The sequence below is a fragment of the Macrobrachium rosenbergii genome, chromosome 32 (assembly GCF_040412425.1).
Source record: "Macrobrachium rosenbergii isolate ZJJX-2024 chromosome 32, ASM4041242v1, whole genome shotgun sequence".
Classification (NCBI taxonomy): Eukaryota; Metazoa; Arthropoda; class Malacostraca; order Decapoda; family Palaemonidae; genus Macrobrachium; species Macrobrachium rosenbergii.
In genome coordinates, this window is record NC_089772.1 from 9,607,122 (window position 1) to 9,634,124 (window position 27,003).

Consider the following 27,003-nt stretch of genomic DNA (forward strand, 5'->3'; position numbering starts at 1 on the left):
ATTTATAGTATTTATATATATATATATATATATATATATATATATAATATATATATATAATATATATATATATATATATATATATATATATATATATATATATATATATATATATATATATATATATATATATATATATATATATATATATATATATATATATATATATATATATATATATATATATATATATATATAGAGAGAGAGAGAGAGAGAGAGAGAGAGAGAGAGAGAGAGAGAGAGAGAGAGAGAGAGAGGTGGGTTTCCACATTATAGAATTTTCATTATCATCTTTACAAACTGTGTAACCCAAAAGGGAACTGAGAAGTAAAGAATATACAATGAAAAAGAAATAATAAAGAAAACAGTGAAATAAATAAAAGACACATAGAGGCCTTGATGTTACAGTCATCTGCTTACTCAAACCAAAAAAAATTGCGCCAGTTGGAATTTCTGAACGTCCAACTGATTGACCACAGGATCAAGAAGTTTATGCCGCAATTGAATCACACGGAAATGAAGAGAAGAAAATAATAGTAGAAGTGACCTCGGTCGATAGATGATTAACAATCATTGCTCGGCTGGTGTCTTTAATACGCCGTCAATCCATACCACTCTGTGAGAGTGAACACTAGCATGTTTACGCTTTCGATGGTGTCAAGAAAGCTGAATTGGGCAGCGACCGAGATCGTCGCTCTTCGAGAAAGAATGACGAGAATCGTCGCTCTTCGAAAAAGGAGGGTGAGAATCGATTGCCGACTATGGTGGTTTTGGAACGGAACACTGTAAAGAACAGGAAAATGAGCGATGCAGACCCCAGGTGTGTATTTTAGGAAAAATACAAATTACATTTAAAATTTGTCACTTTTGGAACAGGAAAATGTAAAGAACAGGAAAATGAGGAGAGGCTTTTTGACGGCACCAACAGCAAAGACTCGGCTTTCATTTAGAGGACAATTCTGCAGTCTTTCCGTCAGAAGAAGAAGCGGTCTCCTGTAATGGTGACGCGCCCACAAAAACAAACTCCGCGGGACGCGAGCTTTTTCCCCACTTACGGAACTACATCGTGGTTTGGACATGGGAATTATGTAAACTTTATAAACCTGTTCGTGATGTAAAATTCTTGGTTCAGATAGGCGTTATTTTTATTTTTTTCAGCCGTGGTGTAGATTTCAAGTCCCTGGGGAAATACGGCAGAAGAGACATGTCTTGAATTTGCTGTTGCCGCTGCGAGCCAAATTAGCGCAACCCTGGATGTTACTAACATACAAAGCAAGCTTCTGTAACATAATGTCTCTGTGTTGAAAAAGGGAAGACAAAATCTCGAAAATGGAAGATGATTTACAATAGGAAAAATATATATATATATATATATATATATATATATATATATATATATATATATATATATATATATATATATATATATATATATATATATATATATATATATATATATATATATATATACATATACAGACACAAATTTATACCTACAGCAATAGGCGTGACTCTCCAGTGGTATTGTAACCGGTTCTCAACTTGAGTACAGGCGGTAATAACACTGCCGGGAAGACCCCCCCCCCCATATTTTACTTGTAAAGGGTTAAGAGAGATTCCTGAGACTGGGCATTAGGTCGTGGGTACTAACGTCAATTCCCGCTTAGAACAGAACATATGGAAGATGGCTAGACCACTGATAGGAAAGAGAAAACCGCAGCTTTGCGAAATCTTGTCCAGTGGTACAGAACCTGGGAGATTGCTGGCGTCCTGCAAGGAGATGTGCCCATGGTGGTGTGACAGATTTGCCTTTTAACACACGCATTCTCCAATTTAGCCTGCTTTCATTTTAGTTGTCTGTCAGTGAAAACTATTGTGCCGTCTTCGTCTCTTTGTTCTGTCCGCCCTCAGATCTTAGAAACCACTGAGGCTAGAGGGCTGCAAATTGCTATGTTTGATCATCCACCCTCCAATCATCAAACATACCAACTTGCAGCCCTGTAGCCTCAGCAGTTTTTATTTTATTTAGGGTTAAAGTCAGCCATAACCGTGCTCCTGGCAACGATGTAGGATAGGCCACCACTGGGCCGTGGTTAAAGTTTCATGGGTCGCGGCTCATACAGCATTATATACCGAGAGCGCCGAAAGATAGATCTCTTTTCGGTGGCCTTTGATTATACGCTGTAGCGGCTGTACAGAAAACCCCGTTGCGCCGAAGAAACTTCGGAGCATTTTTTACTTGTTTGCTTTCGCAGTAGATGTTGATTCGTTCACTAGACCCCTGTATACTGGCATTAATGTTATTGGCAATTAAAGGTTAACTGATTGAAAATGTCATTTTAATAACATCGTGAGGGTCATTTGAAATACACATGAACTGTCAACTTCTAAAATTTGTAGGTCTGTAGACCTGGTGAAAGCCTTATGTCTGGACGCCAATCAAGGCAATACTCACTTTTGCACGGATGATGAAAGGCTGGCCCTCTAGAAACCACTTGGGGAGAATGAAAATCATTGCGAAATCAAGGTCTGCCGTTTTATATTCTTTTTTACGCTTTAATCGCATTCATTCGAAGTGCTTCTTATGCTTGAATGAAAGCATTTTGCGCAGAGGAACAGACCGCTGGTCTCTTTCATCCTAGTGTCATGCACATTTTTTATCTAATACTTTGCCCCGTGTTTGTGTTTGTGCTTGAATGATTGCCTTGAAAATACGCCAGCTAGTTAGTATGCGTTGCCCGTGCGCAGTGAGATGAATCGGCAGCTCTGTTGAGTTCGTAATTTGTCCTTAGGTAAGAATGACACAGTGGCTCGTTGTCCGAACGGGCGAAGCCGAGGAATGTAGGCATGTGTTTATTTTACATTCTCGAGATACGCCAAGGTTATGGCGGTAGGAGAAGCCTCTCGTCAAGTGGTGCCTTCCCGGCCCTTCAACCCCCACTTTCCGAAGTCTCCTGGAGGGCGGCACCAAGGTGTCATTGTTTTGCCCGTCGAGGGAGTGAAACGAAGGCTTGAGATGCTCATGTGTCAGAGATGTAATGTGTATCAGTCGTTTGATTTGCGGATTTTAAGAAATAGGGGCGTCAAGTCTCTCTCTCTCTCTCTCTCTCTCTCTCTCTCTCTCTCTCTCTCTCTGTGCTAATATACTTTTGTTTTCAAAGACGAAGAATTCGAGAAGTCAAGAGGGCATTGTGGCTATTACAATTACATATGCATCCGGTAAAAAGTGATCAGTAGATTCTGCATAAATATTTCAGCCTAAAAAGCAATAAAAACGATTGTCATTTTAGCTACCATGGTTAGGATGGGTCTGTTCCAGCTCTAATATATATATATATATATATATATATATATATATATATATATATATATATATATATATATATATATATATATATATATATATATATATATACCTGAAAACGACAGGTATATGTATGTATGAGAGGCAATAGACTTTTATCCCTCTCGTGGCCTGGTCGGCAACCTGACCTAGTTGTGATTATGGAACCCGGGTTCGTTTCCCGCTACCTGACATCATAATTTCCTCACATTTCTTGCGCATGGATCTTAAGGCTTGGTAGTGACAAGCGTATCCAAAAAAAGCGCGAAGAATTGGAGAAGTTAAGAGGGCATTGTCGCCATTACAATTAACTTAACCGACATGTGCTGTCATTCTTAAAAGCAGAAACATTTGGAGTTCATGCATACAACAGTTGCAATTAGGTAAAATGCACATGTTGTCCGGATTTCACATCATAGGTGCCTGTGTTTAGGATGACATGTGTCTGTGTACGAGGGACGTTTATGTTAGAAAGATTTATAGAATGGACCTGCACTTTGTGGGCTATAGGTATGTAACGTATGTAGTGTGCGTGTCCTAGAACTGGAGTACCATTACTTGTTGACAACTGTCAATCGATAACGCTTATTTTTACCTCACCGCGAATTTGATTTTACGCAAACAACACCCAAACAAAATATGATTTTGTAAAGTAAATTAGGTATATATATATATATATATATATATATATATATATATATATATATATATATATATATATATATATATATATATATATATATATATATATATATATATTATTTATTTATTTTGGTGATACACGATTTTTCACTATCAGCTTACAAGTTATTTACCAATTTTGATGCGACTGACCCCAAGAAAAAAATGGTTGCTTTTTCTCTCGCAGACAATTCGTTTTTAATCGTGTTTGCTTGGAGTATTAGTGTTTCTTTAATGAATGTAGAGAAGAAGATTATCAGAAAGTAACTCTTAAAGGCTAACATGCAATCATAAAGGTTCACATTTTATATTAAGAGAGTGTTACATTGAGCCTGAGGGGCATGTTTTTGACGCGTGTCAGATATAAACCTACTTGTACTACATGACTTAGGTGAAAGCATACCTACAAAAGCCATTCTGTATTTTCCATGTCGTTAGCATGACGATGACCGTTTTTTCATTAACAGAGTAGGCTCGTCACAGATTTACAAACACTGTAATATCTAAGTCTGCAGGTACTTTGTGATTTTAGTCTCTGATTGTGTTCAGGGTTACATATGCACTGAAATGGAACAGCGTTTTTTGTCAGATATAATACAAAGGCTGTAGTTACTTGACTCTCATAAGCAGACATGCTAATATTTTGTTAGTGCATCAATCGGTAGAACGCAAAAACGCATCGCTGGAATGCGGAATGCGGGATGTGCGGAAGTTCGCAGAAACTTGGGACCTTTCGGGGAATGTTGTTTACAAATTACCCATCTGCAATTCGAGTCGTCGTTGCTACACTCCGTCCTTGTGATGAATTATGGGTCCAGTGCGTTTGTCGGATTAGCCTAAACGACCCCGTTCATGTTGATATGTGAGATGCACTTTTCAAGTCCGTGTACGGTGTACCTTTCGCATTTTTGTGAGATATTTCTCTTTTTTTTATAAGTCAAAGATTATGTGAGATATTCTGGTTGCTCGTTTTGGTAATTTCTCTTATGGGTGAAATATTTAGTTGCCAGAAGCGTATATATTCTTGAAATGCAGTGTTTTAAAGTGCAGTTTCTTGGACTTTCGTAAAAAAAAATTTATTGTTGCTCTCATGAGGTCAAGTTTTGCTGGAATGTGAAAGTGGTAGAAGGCTTCGTGAGTAATATGGATCAAGGAAATAGTAACATATTTCTGTCTTTTGCAAAATCTTGGAAAACGGCGTTCTGACGCTCGTCTTTTAACCCGTGGCGTGATGGAAAGAAAAAAAAAAAGGGGGGGTAGGCGAAAATTTGGATTTAACCCTGAGGGAAGGAATAGAATTATTTCTTAAAAGATGAAAGCAATTGCATCAGTGGAAGTAAGGAGAAAACCCTGTGCCGAACGGAACGATCAATGATTATCGCTTCTTGCCACTGAATGAATTCATTCCTCAGTGACAAGAGAGAACCAGAGTGCTAGTGGATTATGGAACAGCAATCTTATTCTTTGTGTGTTGCTGATGTTGTTTGACTAATGAGAGAATGCATCTCACTGTGGAAAGAACACTCTTTACAGTTTGTTGCTCCGTAATATTGATTGGTTATTTTTATCAAGTAACTTTAATCTGGGGTCTAAGAACTTAAAACCAGCGCAGTCTGTGACGCTGATAAAAAAAAAACGATACGAGGTGAGAAGTATTTCCGAAGCGCGTCCTTTTCTTCATTGCACGTTTCATCGCCATAGTTTTTTTTTCTTACCCCAAAGGAGTTGGTTTGGTCCTCTCAAGGGGAAACTCCGACGGGCTTATTATGTGTCGACTAACGACGACTCATTAAGGCCCTCTTGTTAGTCTTATGCTTCCGGTTGACCTCCTCATCCTCTTGCTTTTGTGCCTCGCTTCATTCATGCTCCCCTTCATGCGCCCCCTCCCCCTTGTGCGCCCTCCCCCTCCTCCTCCTCCTCCTCCTCCTCCTCCTAATCTGATTCCTTCCCCATTCCCCTCCACCATGTTCTCTGAATTGCTGCACCAAATTCCTTAATATTCTCGAGGAGCCTCGTGTTTCTCTTCGTTCGTACAAAGAAACGGCATCACTCATTTATGTATATTGCTGTTCGTTGCAGCAATTCAGCACTTGCTGCTGTCTTTGTTGCTCCCCCTTTTTTTAACACTGAACTAATGGATGTGTTTCTTCTCTGTGATGCGCAATTGAAGAGGACTCCTGAAGTAAATGTTTGTTAGTTTTTTTATGCACGCTTCACACACACTTATACATACATACATTAATATATATATATATATATATATATATATATATATATATATATATATATATATATATATATATATATATATATATATATAAAGACAAAATCCACGATGGAAAGAGAAACACTGGAGTGCTGCGAGGCCTTTCGACTGTCGTCCTTAGCAGACTCATTATTAGAGTCTGCTAAGACGCATCACGAATATACTTCCCGTCGCACAGATCGTCCATAACATTAACCGCTCAACCCCATAGGCACACTACACCATTCCCCTCTCTTGCAAGAACTTCCTGAATAATAATACACGTTCTCTTCCGCATCTCTTATTTGAAATCTTCCTATCCCTCTTAACACTCACGTTAAGCTTTCACCAACCCATCGTTCTTTATCCTCCCCACATGCCGAGACCATCTCAAAAACACATCGATCCAGCGTTGTACAGCTAACTTTTTTTTTTTTTTTTTTACCACATATTCAAAGCATTTCCACATTTCCCGCCTTGTCAGTTCTTCACAGGCCACGTGTATTCCGCAAACAGTGTATCTCAACAGCGTTGACAATTGCATTCAGCATCCACACTTCACGACCATAAAGGAGAGTTGGCTCAGCAATCCCTTCATGCGTTCCCACTTTGACATCCAGAGACATACCTAAGTCTTCCCTGTCTCTTGCACACACACACACACACACTGTGTTACTTTCCTTGATTCTCCTGTTCTTTGATTTACATCTTCTCTCGTAGAATTATTTGTTATTGATTCCCAGAATTCTTATTCGAACGGTGTGCTGCCATTCCCCCACCGGCTCGTGTGGTCAGTATCTGCAGGGGTGACCGCGAAATGCCAGTTGTTGTTGATGCCCGTGCCTTATAAGTTTAGAGGGCTAGAAACCTCATTTCAGATTAGTCACTGAAAACGGAAGGGTACCATCTTCTGGAGCCTTACACACACACAGTAAAGGACTAGTGTCGAAAGGCCTCGCAGCTCTCCAGTGTTTCCGTTTCCTTCGCGGATTTTATCTTTATTTATATATTCATCAGGTTCCATATTTTCGTGATTCAGTTACACACACACACACACACACACACACACACACACACACACACACACACATATATATATATATATATATATATATATATATATATATATATATATATATATATATATATACATACATCTACATTGCATAAAGACTGATAATCACTTTTATGGATATCTAAATAGTAATGTAACATCAGTTGTATATTTGTAAAAAGAGGAGTTAAGATACTAAACTCTGTGGCTACTGGCGCCATTTCTAAAGCCGCAGGAAATAATTTGACAAAACCAGAAACGAATGGCAAGAAAAGATAGATATTTTAAGGATGTTGTGAAGCTCTGTTGTAACGACTTGACGGATCACTCTTTCAGACGAATGTTTTTCAGTTCGTTTTGATTTCTGGAGATCGAACTGAAAGATTTCTTGTCGAATGAGTTGCAATATTGTGGCTTTCCCTTTCTGTAGTTGAGGAGGTTTGCGTTTTCAACATGTCCGTCGTGGTTGCAGAGTGGTGGCAAGTGTGCTGCTGTTTCTGTAGGGGACAAAGGAGGAGGAGGCGGAGGAGGAGGAGGAGCAGGAGGAGGAGGAGACATTTTGTGTCTGCCAAGTGTCACTAATAGATCCGGAGTGATGTCAAGACGTAAACATCATTAGAGATCAGAGCCCTTCGGTGTCCGGTGTCTGTAATTTTGTTTGTGCATTTGATTAGCCCTGGGGGCTCGTGTTTAGCCCCTTCCTCGATGCAAAGTAGCCCAGTGGTAGAGAGATAAAAAGGAGAATTGTGTACGTGTCCTATAACGAGATTCTCGACCGATTGATAAAAGACTTACTCAATTGAGGGGGCCATTTGAAAGTCGGGGTTCCATCGCGTCCCGTACACGTCTCTTGTTTGAATCGTCTCTATTGGAAACGTTTAACCTCTATGAAGCCTTGATAAGTGGCAGGGATGTAGAGAAGTTTGCTGGATGACGTTAGCCATCACTTAAAACAGAGACATTGATTGAAAGCGATCTACAGCAATTGTACTCTAGTTTCGCAAATACTCTCCTCTCCAATTTCTTTCGTATCGCTCGTTTCAAGTTAAACTTATGGCTGACGCTTGTCTCCATACATCAGTTAGCCTAATCGTAGTCAGTGCGCGAGGTTATCGTTTTAATACAAAACAGACAGTGTGTTGAGCAGGCTGCTCGGCAGACAAAGGACAAAATATGCCCGCCCATGAATGTCTTATGACCGTTAGATATAAAGTTGTCGATGAAAATTCTTAGGTTTTACTGTTCATTCTCTGTCTGTTTTAACTTGCACTGGAGCAGTGATTCTTAAACTGGGTGCCGTGGCACCTGGGGTGCCAGACAATGTTGAGGGGTGTCGGAAGATTGTCATGAATTTTGTCTTGGCTTGATCATCTCAGTGAACATTTAAAAAAAAAAAAAGTTTGCAGAAGTCTTCATATAATTATTATCAGTTGTGTCTACTCTGATATGTTAACAACACACACACACACACACACACACACACACACACACACACACACACATATATATATATATATATATATATATATATATATATATATATATGTGTGTGTGTGTGTGTGTGTGTGTGTGTGTGTGTGTGTGTTGTTTATTTCTGCAATATTATGGGATGGTGAAGAAGGGGTGCCACTTTAATGATTACATTAGTTAGGGTGGCATCACTAAAAAAAAAGATTGAGAACCACTGCTCTAGAGTTTTCCCAGTTTATTTATTCTTTTTGTTTAAATTTAATGCAAATTACCCTTGGGAGGAAAAGCGTCTTACAAACCTGAGCATGAGGGCGTTTTACCCGTTCGTTTCTGAACTTGTGTTGCAAAAAGGATGAGGTTTTACCTTCATGCAGATACTGTATATTGAAAACAAATTATTTCAAACAGACTAAAAGTATTATTTTACATACTTGAATTTCCTTTAATAAACTTACTATTTCCAGTCATAGGCTGTGTCGCATCAAAGGCTTCGAGGACCTCTTCCAGTTAGGCAGAATCTTACCATGGAAGTTCTGGTTATCTGCATTTTCGAAGAAATTGTTAAATCGCGGGTGGCTGGCGGTTGGGTTCGAACGTAGCATAACGTATGAGAGCTACTTTGCTGAAATCTTACTTGATAGTTTCATTCTCATTTATTCCCCCTCTCCTATTCAACACTTGTAGTGATAAATGGCTAAAAAATACGTGCGAGGAAATCAAGATGTCAAGAGGTAGCCTAATTATGGCAAAAAAAAAAAAAAAAAAAAAAAAAAAAAAAAAAAAATATATATATATATATATATATATATATATATATATATATATATATATATATGTGTGTGTGTGTGTGTGTGTGTGTGTGTGTGTGTGTGTGTGTGTGTGTGTGTGTGTGTGTGTGAAGTTCACAGATCACATTCAATAGCCCTGTGTATTATAGTGGCGATTGTTTGTGTTGATAGCGTCGAAGTAAGACCTTCCATACCCGGTTTTCACCCTCGACTTATCATCGAAGTTGTCAAGACTTGATATCTCTTCGCCTTTGTTGTAGGTACTGCCGCTCTGTATAGTGCCTTTAGGACTACTAGGTTGTGTCGCAGCGCCAAGTAAGGGTTTGCATCTTTCTCCTGGCCAGACACTTGCTTGGTTAGGGCACATACATTGTGAATCTGATTGTCAGCCGAGGCGCTCGGTCGCCTCTTAGTAGTGTGACCTAGAAAACTACAGCAGCATTTTTATTCTTTCCCGGAGTCGAGCCTCGTTGTACGCGCTTCTGAGATTGTGATTGGATTTCTCCGTTTCTGAGAAAAACAAATGTGTGCTTGCGAAGTGTGCAGATGATCCCGGATGATGTGCGGGAATTCAGGGGGACCGAAATAAATGCGGGCTTGTCTCTTCTGTTTATTGGTTAACTCGGTCTATTCTCTGAACTGTCGTATTACACTTGTTTAAAAGGATGGTTCTTTTTTCATGTGCGCCGTATTTTCCAATAGATTGCTCGAGAGTACTCATGTCGACGTACTTTCTTCGCGGCCTTATTTTCCTCTCGATGCAGGTTATTTATCTTTACATTGCACATTGTGTAGCGTATTTATTGCTGTTAACTCTCTCTCTCTCTCTCTCTCTCTCTCTCTCTCTCTCTCTCTCTCTCTCTCTCTCTCTCTCTCGTCAATAAATATCCCATTCTCGATTTATCTTTAATCGCACATTGTGTAGCGTATATATTTCTGTGAATTCTCTCTCTCTCTCTCTCTCTCTCTCAATAAATCTCCCACTCTCGATTTATCTATATATTTCATTCTCTCTCTCTCTCTCTCTCTCTCTCTCTCTCACTCTCTCTCTCTCTCTCTCTCTCGCCAATAAGTGCCCCATTCTTGATGCTGCCATCCAAGTAGTTTCTCTGGTCCAGCGATGGTTGCTGAGCACAGAACTGAAATGGAGAGAGAGAGAGATTTGGCCGAGGGAGGTACACAGATAGACCCGTGAACACATTGACTACGAAATCACATGGATTGAGGTGCTTAGGCGATGAAGGCGAAGGGACCGCGGCCACCACTCTTGGATCACTTCCATGCCTTTGTTTCAACTATTAGTATTTATATTTGCCATCCTTGGTCTCGGTGACGCTCGTACGCCGAAAGGAAGTGCTCTCTCTCTCTCTCTCTCTCTCTCTCTCTCTCTCTCTCTCTCTCTCTCTCTTTTATATATATATTTACTGTATATGTATATGCATATAATATTTCCATTTAGGCTGTTTATTGATTTATTTAAACATACACACTCTACTGGTTAAATATTCTTCATACACGAATTCTCTGCTTATTCTGTTTACGAGCGCAAAACTGCTCACTCACTCTTTTATGTTTATTTTAAGGATGGATGTTAAAATTTACATCCATGTATTGTTTCTGTATTCGTCATGTATGCTTATTCTGTGTATACACGAAATGCCTCTTCGTGTTTCGAGTCGTATAGGCTATTTTCGTTTGTTATGAGGGGCTAATATCTATTATATAATGAGAAAATCCGAATGGATCTTTCCTTTTTGCCCTCCCCGGGTGTCGGGGATAGGTAGGGGATTGGGAGGGTAAGGGAGACATGACACATCCATCCTTCACCTGCAAACCTGTTTGCACGCCCCGGGTGTGGGCGGGGTAGGTAGGGATTGGGAGAGTAGGGGAGACATGACACATCCACACCTGCAAACCTGTTTGCACGCCCCGGGTGTGGGCGGGGTAGGTAGGGATTGGGAGAGTAGGGGAGACATGACACATCCACCCTCCACCTTCAAACCTGTTTGCACGCCCCAGGTGTGGGCAGGGTAGGTCGGGGATTGGGAGGGTAGGGAATACATGACGGGCAGCACCGGGTTCCAGCGCAGCTTAGCTCGCGCTATCAAGTTCGTCACACATATTGAATGAAAAAATGGTAGCATTACGGTTTTTTTTTTACAGATGATTTTGTACTTAACGTTTTTGTGTATCAAATAATGACACATGTAGAACAATTGTTAAGGATTTATGTGGAGCAAAGCAAATCTTGGACTAAATAAAGCCTTATCATTCAAAGAAATGAAGAATTACTGCACACTATATATTACAGAGGTTGAGCATTCAGCTCAGGGATCAGCTCGGACTGTATAACACACCGGTGCCTTCATAGTGTATATTAGATTCGCGGCTATTTTAAGTTTATACAAAGACTTGGCAAAGGCAGTTTTGTGATGGCCAGCCCTGAATTATTTTGCTGTTAATCAGCTCAGTGGTCTGGTAAAACTAAGGTATACTTAACTTTCTCTGTGATTGTGCGAGTCTGGTCTTCACCGGCCACTATTTTAACGAAAATACAAATGGGTTTTTGGTGTGTTACGGTTCGTTTTAGTTTGGTGACAATCGGGTGCATGACTTAGACAACGACAGGATATGCAATAGATACGTTGACTCGGGAAGGCGGTGACAAGGAACGGAATTGTTAGTTGTTTAGCACAGTAAAGAGACGGCTATTGTTATGAACCTGGAAAAAAATCTCTCTCTCTCTCTCTCTCTCTCTCTCTCTCTCTCTCTCTCTCTCTCTCTCTCTCTCTCTCTCTCTCTCTCTCTCTCTCTCTCGGGATGTAGCAGTTGTATCGCATCCGGCTCACCAACTGAGGAACTAGCATCGGATTCTCGATCCGGGCGAGGCCGGGCAATATGGTCGCGTTTCCTATATCCAGTATGCCTCAGTTGACTCAAGCAATAGATTAAACACCTGGTCGTATGCAGAGTATTGTGGGTCGTAGCTCTTGGTCCTGAAGAGGGCAGGAAGAGGATGAGAAAAAAAGTGACCAGGTGTGAGTGTTTATTTTGCCGTCAAAATGTATACCATCGAAACGGAAGGGGGCTCCGCGAGGTGGTCCTCACTAGAGTGTAACCATTCGAGATAGGCCTAAATCTCAGGCTTCGGGTATTCCTTTGTGAAGGCTTGTCTGAATGTAGTGCCCAGAAGACTGAAGTGTCAGCGTGTTTGTAGGCTGTAGGGTAATTAAGAATAAAAAATCGGAATTAAGCGGTAGTTCAAGCGGTATTGTATTTTCCATGGAAACGAAAATCAACCGTATCTTCATCTAACGAAGCAGCTATTATGATTAACATCTTGGATTTCTTAAATAGGCCACGTTTAAGGCTTTTTAAACTGCCATGTGAATGGATGTTTGGTTTTAAAATTTGGCAAGGGAGGAGAAGATTAGTGGCCGTCGAGAGAGCATATAGAGATGTGTTAAGTGTAGGATGGTTTATTTTCAAATGAGAACGTTAAGTGTAGGATGGTTTATTTGCAAATGAGAATGTCAAGTGTAGGATGGTTTATTTGCAGATGAGAATGTCAAGTGTAGGATGGTTTATTTTCAAATGAGATTGTCAAGTGTAGGATGGTTTATTTTCAAATGAGAATGTCAAGTGTAGGATGGTTTATTTGCAAATGAGAATGTCAAGTGTAGGATGGTTTATTTTCAAATGAGAATGTCAAGTGTAGGATGGTTTATTTTCAAATGAGAATGTCAAGTGTAGGATGGTTTATTTTCAAATGAGAATGCCAAGTGTAGGATGGTGTATTTTTAAATGAGAAAAGTAGGACAAAAAACAAATTCGAAATAGGCTTTTTTCTCAGCTGATTTTGGAGAAAGGAAGATGATGTTGCTGGCTGATGTGAATGCTAAAGTATGTGTGACAGAGAGGTATAAGGTGATTAGTTTGCAGGTTTGAGCTTCTCTGGTGAATGAAAACGGTTTGGAACTTGTGAGGATTGGCCCACTACTTTCAATATATGTACGGCATGTGGTTTTGCCTTGTTGAATAACTCGAACAGTTGCTAGAATTATTGCATGGTGCAAATTTTGGGGATAAAGTTGAAGTCTGGCAAACTCATAGAGTATGATTGTTAGCAGGTCTAGGACGCTGACTCCCTTCCATCCGCATCTTTTCACTGACCGTAGTTCTTTAACTGCACGCAGTTCATTTAAAGTTTTAGGTTTTATTTATGAATGAAAATTAACTTTTCAAAAAACATCCAGTCTGTGTCTTCTTCAGCTGCACAAAAAGTTGGTGCATTTAGAAAGTCGAGATAAATAGAGACCTACCTATCCTGACAGAGTACTTTTAATTCTGTAATTCTCTGATTTTATGAAAGTCAGGGTGTCAAGCCAAGCACTTGTGCACTTTCGGCCATTCAGCTCTTAAGACAGTGAAAAGGGGGAGTTGGCGGGTTGGACAGCAAAATAAAGAGGTCAAGAAAATTAAGGAGATGAGTACAAGGATCTAAATGTAGAACTAGGAGAAAACACCACAGTTGCACTAAGCAGCAGAGAAGCTAGGCGGCAAGATTGAAGAAAAGAAGCGATATTGGACCTAAAATAAAATGCTAAAAAGTAGGTGCAGCTAGTGGCCGATGGGATCTAGATATAGGCGATTAATTTGAACGACAAACTTACTGAGACATTTAATAATGTGGTTGGGGTAACATTGAGATCACTTTTTCCAGTGGCAAACAGATTTAATGATGAACAGAAAGTGCACAGGTACTTTGAAGCTAAGGGGAAAAAACTGGCAGTTTTATTGCAATCTGAGGCGCTGAGCAGTGCGCTGCTTAAAATCTACCTTGTAGTGCTAGACATCCAGGTGATTTTAACCGCCTTGCCTTTTCATTTGTGAGGTTCAACGCCACACGGGTTTTTTAGAAGCTCTATTCCTCACGTGACTAAATTCTGGAATGATCTTCCTGGTCATGTAATTGAACCTTTTAGAACTTATGAAGTTCAAACTTGCTGCAAATGCTTTTTTTTTTTTAGTAGCTTCCTGGTCATGTAATTTTTTTTTAGTTCAAACTTGCTGCAAATGCTTTTTTTTTTTTAGTAGCTTCCTGGTCATGTAATTGAACCTTTTAGAACTTATGAAGTTCAAACTTGCTGCAAATGCTTTTTTTTAGTTTAGCGGAATGAGTCATTTCGTAACTTATTTGTTATTGGTCATATTGAGTTTTCTCTGTTACTTAATTTCTTTTTCTCTGTTATCTCGTTTTTTTTTAAATTCTTTTCAGTATCCATTTCAGGGCTCGGTTACCGTCAATATTGTGTTCCTTGTCTTTGAAGGATTTTGCTAATCCAGTAGGATTCAAGCTATAATAATAATTATAATATAATGGTAATAATCGTTAGTGAAGTACATGTATATAATTTTTAAATGTTGATGGTGAAGGTCAGGTATATTTGCGTATGAAGTTCTATATTTACAAAGCTACTGTGGAACTAATTTGCTAAGTAGCTCGCCCATAGTTTTTCAGTTTGGATAAATCTAGAAGTGACTCTCTCTCTCTCTCTCTCTCTCTCTCTCTCTCTCTCTCTCTCTCTCTCTCTCTCTCTCTCTCTCTCTCTCTCTCTCTCTCTAAAACCCTGGCGGTTTTAGGGTGTACTGTCCTAGAGGAGGAGAACTTCAGCAAGCTTAATAATTCTTAATGTTTTATGTCTTACTTTTTCGCTGTACGAGAACTCTCTGTATAGCCGAACACGCGGTATTGTGGCAATGCTCTGTCACTGTCATTATGTTTTAGACACGTATTTTTTTTTGTAGTGTCTTCTCCTTTTATCAATGGAGGGTTTACATTACCATTGCAGTCCGTAAGTGACAAGTTTGTTCTTTCTAGGTTATTCCTAGATCTCATGTATTAGGTCTTGCACAGGAAAGTCTGCATGGGTAGGTACTTGGTTCCGATCACTTCGCGCCATATTCAAGCTCTTCTTGTCTTCGTTAACAGTAAGTGGCACCAACTTAGACCGTGTAATTAAGTGAATTAATATGCTTTACATATACCAACCTCCATTTTTGTTTCGCACCGTTTTGTTTGGCTGTACAAAACGGGAAAACTTAATGATCAAGATTCAGGGTCTTATGGTACGCTAGGTATGGATGCTTGACACGAACACGTGCGCACACACGTGCGCGGGTGCGTGTAGATTTTCCTGGCCATTTAACTTGATGGTAATTTGTCCGTAGTGCACGCATACTGTGCAGTAACACTCGCCACCTATTGGGAGACATACGTTTGTATGTATGTATGTATGTATGTATGTATATATTTTTTAAGTATGGTTGCAACGAATTCACACCATTAGCTTTCCTATATACAATAGATTTATACATACAGGATTAAGATTCTGTACTCAATAAATTTATATTATGCAAAATTTATATTGGAGTTTGGTGTGTGTGTGTGTGTACAAATTGCGTATTTTCATATATATTACCTATTTAATAATTCATCACCACGCCAATTTTTCAACAAATGGTTCTCGGTAGTCGAATTATGAAAGAATCTATGGACGAACAGCTTCATCTTATATCTAGTTTAGCTTGTATGTGCCTGCGACACCAATTCATGTGCTTTTATCCTGTTTTCTCCATGCGCATTATTTACAGTGTTTGCTCACCCATCATTATATGTGAATCTTCTTATTTTTTAGCTCTGTATTTTCGATTGAATCGTAATTGCTCAATAAACTGTGACCTTTGATTAACGTCCTCTCATCTCTCATTGCAGGTGTGGCTATAATCGAAGGCAGTACCGATACAGGTCCGGGGGGAGGAGTTGGTGGAGGTGATGGAGGAGGAGGGAGGAGGAGGGGGGAGGAGAAGAAGGAGGGAGCGGCGAAGTCTTATGTGCCCAGTACAGGGATCCCGTGGATTTCGCCCCCTCCTTCAGTTCGGGAGCAGGGGAAAACCACGATTTGTCCCCCGTCGATCCGGCCTCCGCGAGCGTCAGGTGCCAGAAGGGCGACAAGTGTTTCTCCTACTGGAGATACGTGGAAGAGGACAACGTCACTGCCATTCAGTGGATTTTGAGGGGTAAGTCAGCATCCGTCCTCTGCTCGCGCGGTGCAATGTAGGCATTCTATACTTAAGGTTCTTCGCGGCGTCCCTTCGGCCCCTAGCTGCAACCCCTTTCGTTCCTTTTAGTCTATTCTCTTTCTTCCGTCGTACTTTCCTTAACCCTCTCCTAACAATAGATTCGTGGTGCAACTGCGAGGTTTTCCTCCTGTTACACCTTCCAGACTTTTTTCACTGTTTATTTCCGTTTCAGCGCTGAATGACCTCATAGGTCCCAGCGCTCGGCCTTTGGCCTAAATTCTACGTTCTATTCTATTCTAAAATTCGATCTACAGGTTATGGCAGGTTTTGAATCTTTCGTGGGACAAGTTGTGGATCGTTTATTCAGTTCATGCCGCAGTGGTTGTCCCAGAGAGATGCGAAATTGATGGAACTTGAAAAGGTAGATTTACGTGCTAACCTCCGGAAGATGATTCAAGTTCGAGGAGATTGGCGTTCAGCTAAAGAAACAATCTCGGTTCGGTCGATTTATCCCGAAAATGAATGATCTCACGAGGGGCATCTGACAAGGTGCTCTTATCTACGACTTTCCAAGGCCAAGAGAGACGAGGTCTGCCCACTTGCCCCCCAAATCCTCCATGTAGGCGGAGCTTTGTCTGCCTCCTTACTACGTCAGCAGGTGAATTGCCGTAACGAGCAGGTACCTCTAAGATACGTCATCGCCTACGTAACTACCCCAGGTGGGAGGCGACTCCACCTAGTTGGGTAGACCTTGTCTCTCTTGGCCTTGCGACGTTCCATAAAATTCGGTTCACCTGCTTTTGATATATCTTGATAAAAAAACACACACACACACACACACACACACACACACACACACACACACACACACACACACACACACACACACGTGGAGAAAGGGATTTTCCGTTTAAAATTCTCCTTCGTTACCTTATACAAATTTTAGGAGCCTTGTCGGAGGTATGATGTCTACTGATTGCTCCTATTTTAGTTTTGCATGACTTTTTTTTTTTTTATTTGCAATTCAGCGAGTAATTTTCCACGTCTTTTTTTTCATATTCAGCGGCAGTCGACTTATTATGTATCTGTATGTACTCTAGAAGGTAACTAAGATCTCTTTCTAAAGAACCCACTGCAATTGTCATATTTAGTTAGAAAATATTACGGAAATCTTGTCAGAATGTAAGAAATCTCACATTATTTTTTTCATTTGGAAGCATATTTTGTATTTTTTTGCAAGTGTTTATTCGAATGAATATAGTAATACTGGTATAGCTCCATATCAACAATGCATCTTACTGAGGAAATTGCTGAGGATATGTTTGAAACATTACAGAATTTGTCCTTTTCCAACTGGATTAGGAACAGCGCCAAGGTGGATGAAGGAAGACAGAGAAAGTCACATCAGTCTTATATTCACTGTAATACACAGGAATTCGGCTTCTTCAGGAAGATTCTTGTAGCCTCATTATCCTTGTACGATTCCCATAAGTTGCGTTGGATCAAGAAAAGCGGGTACCATTAGTTAACGAGGCGTTGATATTTAAGATGAGGTCGGGGAGGAGCGGTGGCATTGTGAGTTTTTTCTGGGAGGGGGCAGGAGTTGGGGGAGGAAATTTGGCAAGGAATAAAGATGTTTGTGTTGAAGCTTTTTAGGCTGTTGGGGTCATATCCTAATCTTTTGCTGAGAGAGACGTGAGAGCGCGTTGATTTATTTCCTCCAGATTTGCAGCAGCAAGGCATTTTACATCAGTAAAATGACTTGATGTGGCTGAAGTTTGGTTAATTTTGAATGGTAGCAGTCTGCTGCAAAGATGAACCAATTTCGACCGACCCTGGTTTATTCCCCCCCAACTCCCTCCCCAACTCTCCCCAACTGGACCATGAACCCGTACCACCCAATGACCTGACACTAAGCATAGAATGGGTAGAAATGTAAACTTCATTCATTTTTAATGGTTAAGATTTTATATCAGAGTGGAATTTGTAATATACATTATATATGTATAAATATTATACATATATGTATGTATTTATATATATAGTATAAATAAATATATCTTCTTTTAACGTGCTTTTTTCCTATTTGTATGGGGTAAGCACGATGCCTTCTTTTGAAGGGCTTTGATTTGGCTTTGGGTTAGACTTTGTAGTCTCGATCAGCTGCCCTGCCTGTCATCACTTAGACCCCGGTTGTGTATGTACATGTATCGTACCAGTCACCAGCGCCCTTTCTCCCAGCAGCGAGGAGTCGTTGCGCAATTAGGTCGTGTGAGGTGTTTGTTATGTTTTTAGAAGATGTTGGAGTGGCTTTGTTTGTGTTTGTATTAGTCTGTAACACCCATTTACTTTTAAGCAAACCTATCCATTGATTACATACATAATCCCGGGGTGTCTACACAGATAGCAAAGTGTCCGCCTCTCCGACCGGTCGGCTTCGGATTTGAACCCGCGCCACAGACCTCTAAGAAGTCTGAGGCTGCTGCTGTAACCGACTTGGCCATCGAGGCTCTAATAACATATATATATATATATATATATATATATATATATATATATATATATATATATATATATATATATATATATATATATAATTGCCCAGGGTTATATATAAATAGTTTTGAATTGTCATCCATGAATAGAGCTAATTGTTAGGGGAGGACTTACAAATATAGATGAATAAGGAGGAGGAGTTAATTGCCCAGTGGAAAGGTTGAAGAGTATCTTTAAATGGAGTTAAAGGTTTTGAATTATGTCATCCACGAATAGAGCTAATTGTTAGGGGGAGGAGGAGGAGGAGGAGGAGGAGGAGGATTATGTTATGGTAGAGAGGCCGACCTTTGCAAGAAGTGGAAAGAGATTTCTAGACTGCTGGGCAGTAAGTATCTTGTTATTCAGTAGCAGAGCAAAAAATAATGTTGAAGAGATAAGACCTGTGCTTTTCTGTGCAGGAGACATGGACATCCTGGAAAAAGGTGGCTGCCTGTGGTCGAGACTCAAACTGGAGTTCGTTGGATGTCCGTACCGCTACTGTGGAAGAAATATAGTTGGAGATGGTTTAGTCACGTTGTGAGAACGGGAGGCCTGTTAGCCATGTGATGGTTTGAAAGATTCTGAGCGTCGACCGTTGGGAAGGCCCAGATAATGGAAATATTGCATAGCAGGAGACCACAGTCCCTTTGGAATTCCAAGCAAAAGCAATGACACCAAAGAGAGTAGAGCGGACTTACAGAGGTCTGACCCTGCGAAGAGGAAACGTAGTAAAACCGCTGAAAGAAACGCTGATGATGATGACTGATTGTTTTTGTGCAAACTATTATCAGCACCGCAGTCACTATACGTCATGGTGCTACACAAGAGAGAAATTCAAATCAGTTTATGATACACCCATTTGAAACAGAGAGAACTGGGAGCCCACGTTGAGAACGCAGGTGAAGACAATCATACCTGCGATACGTAGGGATTTTTATGTCGCTTGCCTATCCGCTATTCTCCTTGAGCCTGAGGCAAGTGAAGGGATTCTGTTGCCCGCCCCAGCAGCAACCTTCACATTAAAAAATGTCACCATTACAGTGGACCGTTTACTGATCTCTGTTGCATATTAAAAAATGTCGCTATTATAATGGACCCCTTACTAGTCTTAGTTGCATATTCAAAATGTCACCATTACAGTGGGCCCTTTACTGATCTTAGTTGCATATTAAAAAATGTTACCATTACAATGGACCCTTTACTGATCTCAGTTGCATATTAAAAAATGTTACCATTATAATGGACCCTTTACTAATCTTAGTTGCGTATTAAAAAATGTTACCATTACAATGGACCCTTTACTAATCTTAGTTGCATATTAAAAAAATGTTACCATTACAATGGACCCTTTACTGATCTCAGTTGCATATTAAAAAATGTCGCTATTAAAATGGACCCCTTACTGATCTCAGTTGCATATTAAAAAATGTCACCATTACAACGGACCCTTTACCGATTTTAGTTGCATATTAAAAAATGTCACCATTACAACGGACCCTTTACCGATTTTAGTTGCATATTAAAAAATGTCACCATTACAATGGACCCCTTACTAATCTCAGTTGCATATTCAAAATGTCACCATTATCAGTGGGCCCTTTACTGATCTTAGTTGCATATTAAAAAATGTCACCATTACAATGGACCCTTTACTAATCTCAGTTGCATATTAAAAAATGTCACTGTTATAGTGGACCCTTTACTGATCTCAGTTGCATATTAAAAAAATGTCACCATTACAATGGACCCTTTACAAATCTTAGTTGCATATTAAAATATGTCACCATTATAATGGACTAATGGACCCTTTACAGATCTTAGTTGCATATTAGGGGAATGCGCTTTGAAATGTGGTCTGAGAGGGTTATGTGTGTGTGTGTGTGTGTGTGTGTGTGTGTGTGAGGGCCGAACTGCTCCTCATGTAATTATAACGAAGTGGTAAGATTGGCCGAGTCGTCGCCTGAATCCTATTGCGCCCACATTGGTGTTGGGTGATTGTTATTCCAGAGACCACTCACTCCATCTAGAAATGGTTTGCATCTCTTCAATTTTCCAATTGATTCGAATTGTAGTACTGCGAGTTAATTTGAGACTCTCTCTCTCTCTCTCTCTCTCTCTCTCTCTCTCTCTCTCTCTCTCTCTCTCTCTCTGACAGTGTGAGTGTGTTTTTTATCATAATTGTAGTGGTTGATGCGTATGTGTCCTTATTCTCGCGTATGTTATCGGAGGTGTTTAGGAACTGATAACGTGGTAGAATACTTGTCGATGGTATCTATGATATACCTGGATGACAGTGTGAACGTTACCGCAATAAATGGTTTTTCGCTCACGATATATTTATCCGTAAAGGAAAGAGGGTATGGACTCTTTGTGGCCCCGTTTATGAGCCACGTTCGTCTTCTACCATATTGTTTTTTTAAAGATAATTCCAATGCAGATGTTAATAAAACTTTAAGGGGTGAGTGAATCATATCTTATAAAGTATTATTTAGATTATTATTAATGAAATGAAGGAAAATTGCCTTTAAAAAGCGTGGAACGTCGTGTGACAAAAGACTTACGAGTTAACCATTCGTATAAATTTGTCGGGAACAGAATCAGTGTCAGTGGTATTGGCAGTAGGTTGTGAAACTCTCCGTATGAAATATGAAGTGTCATCCTTTATAAATGTCTGCAAAGATCTGTCGTAACAGGAGAGAGGGACGATGATGAGAGGAATGAAACATCTCGCGAAGATATACCCCGTAAGGTGGGTATCGCTGTCAGGGCACCTCATGTAGACACCTCACCGTAGGCGCGAAGATATACCCCGTAAGGTGGGTCGCGCTGTCAGGGCACCTCATGTAGACACCTCACTGTAGGCATTACTCGAGGTGCTTTGCAGCGTCCCTTCTGCCCCTGGCTGCAACCCCTTTCATTCCTTTTATTGTACCTCCGTTCATATTCTCTTTCTTCCATCTTACTTTCCACCCTCTCCTAGCAATTTTCCTCCTGTTACACCTTTCAGACCTTTCGACTGTGATTTTCCGTTTCAGCACTGAATGACCTCCTAGGTCCCAGTGCTTGGCCATGGGCCAAAACGATATATTCCATTCCATTCTGTCAGTACAAGACTATGACAGTACCTGGGGGTAATGTTGTGCTGCTTGATATTTTTGGCAGACAGTTTGCCCCAATTGTAAATTACAAAAAAAAAAAAAAAAGTCTAACCACGGAGTAAGGGACTAACCACCCCAAAGACCTTTTAGTCTTAGTGTTGGTTAATAATGAATATACATGCCGAGATTCCTTAGATACTGTTGTTTCAGTCGTGTTATATCCTGGGAACACATACGATAAATACATTCTGCCTTGTAAGTTGTAGTGGTTTGAACCCGGTATGCATCCACCTTTGCGGCGTGTTTAGTACAAGCCCGTTGGGGATGACCTTATAAACATAAACAAAAGACTGTACATATCATAAAGATAATGACCCCCACAAGAAATGTGAGTCCGAGATAACGACCCCCGAAAACCCTTGGGAGGTCACTATCTAGGAAAGATCCGATGTGTGTAATTATGAATTTTTCAAACTCAATTTCCTCTTTTGTTTATGGGTCGCATTTTTCTCTCTCGTGTTCTCCTGTTGCCTGAGCTGAATATCCATTAGGTTACAAATCCTGAGCCGCAGAACATAAGATTAAAAATTATTATTCCATCGGAATGTAAATTAGTCGAATCAGATCTTTATATTGGACTATGTTTGTGTGTATGTGGATTTAGCTCATATTTATAATTATTAGTGTGGTTTCATGTACTGTGTATATATATATATATATATATATATATATATATATATATATATATATATATATATATATATATATATATATATATATGTTTCATTCTTTTTTAACTTTGAGGCTGTGGAATGAAGTCGTTGGAGGTATTCTTTAGAGGCTGTAATACTGCTTTTAAAAGACATACGACTTTCCCAGCAGGTTTTGCGACGTGTGTTGGTGTTGTTGAACGCAGGTATTTTTTATTTTCCTCTTTTACTTTTCTGTAAAAGAAAAGATATTTGCTGGCTTTGTCTGTCCGTCCGCACTTTTTACTGTCCGCCCTCAAATCTTAAAAGCTACTGAGGCTAGAGGGCTGCAAATTGGTATGTTGATCATCCAACCTCCAATCATCAAACATACCAAATTGCAGCCCTCTAGCCTCAGTAGTTTTTTTTTTTTATTGAAGGTTAAAGTTAGCCATAATCGTGCTTCTGGCAACGATGTAGGATAGTCCACCACCGGGCCGTGGTTAAAGTTTCATGGGTTGCGGCTTATACAGCATTATACCGAGACCACCGAAAGATAGATCTATTTTTGTTGACCTTGATTATACGCTATAGCGGCTGTACAGGAAACTTCGGCACATTTTTTTTTTCTCTACATATATAGTATTGCTGTTATTTGAATCTTGCGTCGTTAACGGTGGCGTTCTCGTCTTAGTTACAGGAAGCATAACCAATTAATAATAATAATAATAATAATAATGTACATAGGCTACATACATACATTGATACTCATATTTAGAACTCGCCCGTGTATTTTTTGTTGGGATTGAAATCTATGATTGCACTGATTCACCGTTTTTTTTTCTTGCCATCAGGAAACTTGGACATTTGATTTATCATATACTCACGCAACGGCCTTGGCAATTCGCAATGGAGCATTAAATTTTGTACGGCCACTCTTGCTAAATTTTGTTGTAAAATCTGATTTGGGGTATGACGCACAAACTTTTTTAGATTTTTCACGAATTGAAGTATCTCTCTCTCTCTCTCTCTCTCTCTCTCTCTCTCTCTCTCTCTCTCTCTCTCTCTCTCTCTCTCTCTCTCTCTCATGTGAAACTATGTCAGTTTGAAAAATGTTTTCTAGTTGATCTACATCATTTATTCACTGACTTCATCAAGATGAACTGCGTGGTGAACGAACTCTAGATACCTTTGATATTTACAAGGAAAAATATGCCAAGTCCTATTTGTGTCCTTCTGAGTTGTCAAGGTTGAGAATGCGACTTACTAAGCATGGCGTGTGAAGAGGATTAATATGCCTTATAATCTTGGTGGGCCCAGCTGCCCCTCCCCAACCTGGTAGTTGCCCTTGTGCGAGGAACAGCACCGGCCCACAGCACCCAGGGAGTCGAGGACCAGTCCAACTGACGAAGTTGAAGTGGAAGAGGCATGCACACCCCTGACCTAAGTTTATTTTGCCCAAGTTTATTTGGGCCACGTGGTGACTAGCAAGCATTCCGTGTTTTGCCTCAGAGGTGTTCTCCCAGGCAATCCCGATTCAAGAAGAGGTGAACGCGGTGAACAGCTGGGTGATGAAATGAGAGACCTGGTTTTGCGGTTGGGTCTCCCTTGCAGCTCTGCGAAAGCTGCTTTGGCGAACTCTTCGAGAATGAAAGCATCGGTAGTGTCTGACTTGAATGAGCATTTCCCTTTGGTAATGGCTGGTGACGACTCAATACTTTTTTTTCTGCGACAAAAACGTTCGACTTTTAAACTTAAGTTCGTGCGCCTCGTGGGGGTTAAAAATCATGCTTGACTTTGTCATATGAATCCGCTTATCACTGCGAACAGAAATACCTACCAGCCGGCTGTGTATTCTCATCTGAGGAAAAGTGAAAAGTGCACTTTGGCACGATCGTACGTGTTAGTGTGGTTTCCCCAAGCGTATCCTTGGTATTACAGCGCCATAATAAAGCAGCCCAGGTGTATGAAGTGCGTGCGTGCCTGCCGGCTCTCCTGCTCATGCGCGTCATCCGTGACTGCTTGTGCATGATTTTCCAGGGGGCTTTCTCTCCCAAGGGTCTGTGTGTTCTCGGACGAGAGATTTATTTGAAAACATTGCAGAGAGACGTTTGCTGCACGTTGGCGATTTTAATTTGTCCCAGTGGATGGCACCTTCGTTCTCCGGCGCTGACCATTCTGTCAGTTGTAAAAAAACATCCACGACTCGGAAGGTTACCAGAAGGACTGTTTTATGAACTTTCTGTGCGTCATGCTTGTTCAAGATCAGATGCTCTCTAAGCATCGTGCGGAGTCGCCCATTCGTACCCGAATGCCAGCATTGCAGTATTTAAGTCGGTTGCTCGTAGCCACGATGCTTCAGAATTCGGCATTGGTTTGATGCGTCTGATAAAGTGCGAGTCATATTCAAACAGTTGTCCAAAGTGTTCAGTGCCTGACTGCGTGTGGAGAACAGAGAAAAGCAGCATTAGAGTAACACACAAAATACAAAGTAAGGGAAAAGCAAACAAAGGAATAACAGCTAAAAAAAGTAAAAATAAATAAATAAATAAAAGTTAAGGTAATGGAGCGTATTGGAGCATACTGCTGGAAAGTAGCATTTACAGCTTCTCAGACTTGGGATCATCAACCTCCCGAAGACTGCCAGGAAGTCCGGTTCCACAGATCAGCAGGATAGTTACGAAGAAAATTCCTAATATTCGTCAGCATAACACTTAAGCACCACACCTGGAGACGGATGCAGATACTGGGCTCGTATTATTCATGCACCCTCAATTCCATGGGCACGGGCGCTCAAGGCTGGAATTCTCTATTGAAATATGTAACTCTTAAAAAAGAATTCAGAGAGGATGATGCACAGCATTCTGACAAGGACTTCAGTGATAATTATCATTGTTTGGAAAGAGGAAACTTTATTACTGTTTGGCAAATCGTAGAAGGTCGTGATGCCTTGAGGCTGCTGCAGACATCCGAATTGCCAAACTCGAACTGAAACCTGTGACGTTCATGCTCTTATCTCTTTAGATATTTGAAATGTAACGAACAATAGCATTTGACCTGGAGGTATTAAATGATATTGTAGATGATATACATTTTTAAATGCCGCGAAGAAGAGTCGACAGTAACAGTAACACCAGTTCGATATACACTGATATTTTTTGGGGGGATAGAAGGGCCCTTATTTTTGGAAGGTCAGCTCGAATTGACATGAAAGGCTTCGCATTCGTGAATGTAAGTAGATGATTTACTCTTACTGCAGTCACCCTTTAGAGAAAGGGTCTTGGCGTCCCTTGCAGTAGGCCTCCAGTGTTCCCAGAGAGAGAGAGAGAGAGAGAGAGAGAGAGAGAGACAGAGACAGACCATTAGGTGTAACAACGCTCTTGAGAATATGATACTCTTCTGAACAGGGAGTACGTCCGACGTCACACAAACTCGGGGTGAGAATATATGGTGCGTAAGGTTCCGACAACGGTTTGGCCAGATCTTTGTTTTTGACCTAAAGGAGGAGATAGTAATTTTCTAAGAACTCTCTCTCTCTCTCTCTCTCTCTCTCTCTCTCTCTCTCTCTCTCTCTCTTGTATATGTATGTTGTACTGAATCTACGCCTCTCACGAGGCAAAATTCAAATTCAAACTCTCTCTCTCTCTCTCTCTCTCTCTCTCTCTCTCTCTCTCTCTCTCTCTCTCTCTCTCTCTCTCTCTCTCATCACGAGTAAAACAAGCCTCGAGAAACCAGAAGAAAACGGCACCAGCGCCTCCAAGATATAAGAAAATATGCTAACGGTCGGAAAGACTAGAATTTCATGCTCGCCAGTGCTTGGTCTTCCTAGCTCGTAAATGTAAAGGCGGCTCCATCATCCTTGCTTAATATTTTGCACATGCATACGCTTCATTGTGGAAATATTATGGTCCCCTGCCTACCAGCACCGAGGCGCATATACAGGCGAGACAGCTGAATAAATATGCTTTCTCTCGCTTGAGCACCGCCACCATGCTTGCATGCATGCACGGGTGAGCT

At 40.4% G+C, this 27,003-nt stretch overlaps 1 protein-coding gene across 3 annotated transcripts in view; it reads left to right on the forward strand.

The window, feature by feature from the left end:
- Positions 1–27,003, forward strand: part of LOC136855653 (bone morphogenetic protein receptor type-2-like) — a 151,533-nt gene that overhangs the window by 19,600 nt on the left and 104,930 nt on the right. For all 3 annotated transcript variants that reach the window (XM_067132854.1, XM_067132853.1, XM_067132855.1), the window contains one exon: positions 16,357–16,661. The gene's annotated coding sequence lies outside the window, so the exon portion shown is untranslated. The remainder of the gene's footprint in view (positions 1–16,356; positions 16,662–27,003) is intronic.